Source organism: Belonocnema kinseyi, chromosome 8 (assembly GCF_010883055.1).
Source record: "Belonocnema kinseyi isolate 2016_QV_RU_SX_M_011 chromosome 8, B_treatae_v1, whole genome shotgun sequence".
Lineage (NCBI taxonomy): Eukaryota > Metazoa > Arthropoda > Insecta > Hymenoptera > Cynipidae > Belonocnema > Belonocnema kinseyi.
Genome location: NC_046664.1, coordinates 125,253,603 through 125,255,723, shown reverse-complemented (window position 1 = coordinate 125,255,723; position 2,121 = coordinate 125,253,603). Strand labels below are relative to the sequence as shown.

The 2,121-nt window shown below is 33.1% G+C and overlaps 1 protein-coding gene across 3 annotated transcripts in view; it reads left to right on the top strand.

The window, feature by feature from the left end:
• LOC117178994 (1-phosphatidylinositol 4,5-bisphosphate phosphodiesterase classes I and II) overlaps window positions 1–2,121 on the top strand; it is a 661,888-nt gene that overhangs the window by 145,656 nt on the left and 514,111 nt on the right. The gene's annotated exons all lie outside the window — the stretch shown is intronic.

Below are 2,121 nucleotides of genomic sequence, written 5' to 3'. Positions count from 1 at the left end.
CCAAGGAATTTTCAATTTTTGACAGTAATTTAATATGAGATCTTAAAGGATTTGATATATATTAGGATATTTTAATAGATTCCAAGGCATTTTCAATTGATTCATTGATCGTTTTTAGTTAGAATTTTTTGTATTTTATTGAATACTCTTCTTTCTTGGTACAAAAGTAATCTTTGTTGTCGAAAATTTAACTATGATTTAACATTAATTTTTTGCTCAGAAAATTAGTCTTCATGGGAAATAAATTTCTTTTGTGCAAAGTTCATGTATTTTATTAGAAATGCCTTTTTTTAGTATACAATTTAGCTTTTTGGATGAAAATGTAATTTTTTTATTTAAAATTTTACTATCATGTTGAAAACAATTAAAAAATTTTTTTGTTCAGTTATGTATTTGATTATTTGATTATATATATATATATCCATATTATGTACACCTGGAAAACATAACCTGAAAATCGACGTATGCATGAAATTAAGAATCACGCAAAAGATCCAAATCGCCAATTTCTTCAATTTCTTTCAAATGGGGAGCAAGATATAAATAGAAGACCACCGAAGTCTTCCGAAGCCTTCAGATCGGCAATCATCGTATAGAAGAACTCCGAAGTCGAATCGTGCATTTTCGGCTTACATACGAACTCACAGTGGTAATCATGCACTTTCTGTTTTGCGGCTCCCAAACGGTAGGTATGGTGGGGGTAAATTTCATCCACGATCTGGCAGCTCTGCTCCTCGTTGAAATATACTTCAGAAATGACCTTCACTTTTTTTAAAAATATTTAAACTGCGGAAATATCCAACCGTCCCGGAACTTTTCAGACACCCTGTATAATCAATTCAAAAGCATACGCTATTGCTTCTTATTTTCTTGGTTCAAATAAAATTTTATTGAATTATAAAAAAATTGATTAGACTCAAATGAAGATGTCCTGGATCTAATAGTAAAATATTATAAAGTAAACTACAGTGAAATTTGAAGAAACGATATTTCCTATGAATTAACAGCATCATGCTCTCAATTCTAAAGTGCGATGCTATCGTTGCTATGGTAGAAAAGTTTAACTGTACAGTAAACTGTCATAATCTATTAGCAGAAATTTTGGAATTGAAGACAAAATATTTATTCAAACGTAAAATACATTTGTCTTCCAGAAGTTAAAATCTAAAGAATTTACACCTTCTTCAACCTCTGACACATACTCCTCCGATTACTCATATTTTTATTGACATTTATTCTTAACTATATTCTGCATACATTAATCTAAACTATTATTGTATTTGGTTAGGGAAAACGTATTTTACTTGTTACTAATGAGAAGCGCAGTTGATTAAAATATCCGCAATCGCCGAGAATCAAAGGCACGCACCGCTTGCTTCAAATCGCACGCCTTATCCCTAAAGCTACGACGTGACGCCACGCTGAGGATGACATCATAAATACTGATTGAATTCATTTCACACTTTTGAACTTACAAGGGAAATGCCACCTCTGCAGCATTGACTTTTTGATTTCACTATCATAAATCGATAGTATGTCAAAAATAATTAGACACGTAATAGATGTAATATTTTCATGATTATTCATTTTGATAAAAAGAGATATTTCGGGTTATAATCGTGTATAAAACTACGTTTTGTACAGGATTGGAATCCGAAATATCTCTTTTTGTTAATTAGACAAGTGTCCCAGCTTCTTTGTAAGTGAGACCTTGTTTAAAAATTCTAAGCGTATGAAAATCACGGTCGCCGGGGCTTCCAAATGTCTACCGAGTCAAGCGCTGCTCTTTTCCAGTGATCCCAGATCTGAAACGAGATGTGGTCCAATACTGTGACAGGGCTATGTCGGTGTGAATATAATAGGAGACGCTGTAAATGACTGAGTTGCGCGCGCAACCCATTTCTCCTTTTCTGAATTTGAAGACTCGAAGGTGTACGATTGCCGGTCGGAGCACTTCGGTGATTCTATTGATATATCTATCTGCTAACTGCTTTGAAATAAATTCAGGAGATTGAGATTTTAATATTTCTAGATTTCGATGCTGGCGTTTCTCATGATTTGAATAGATCGCACGCCTCTTGATATGCGTATATTTTGAGGTTATGTTATTTCATGTATAAA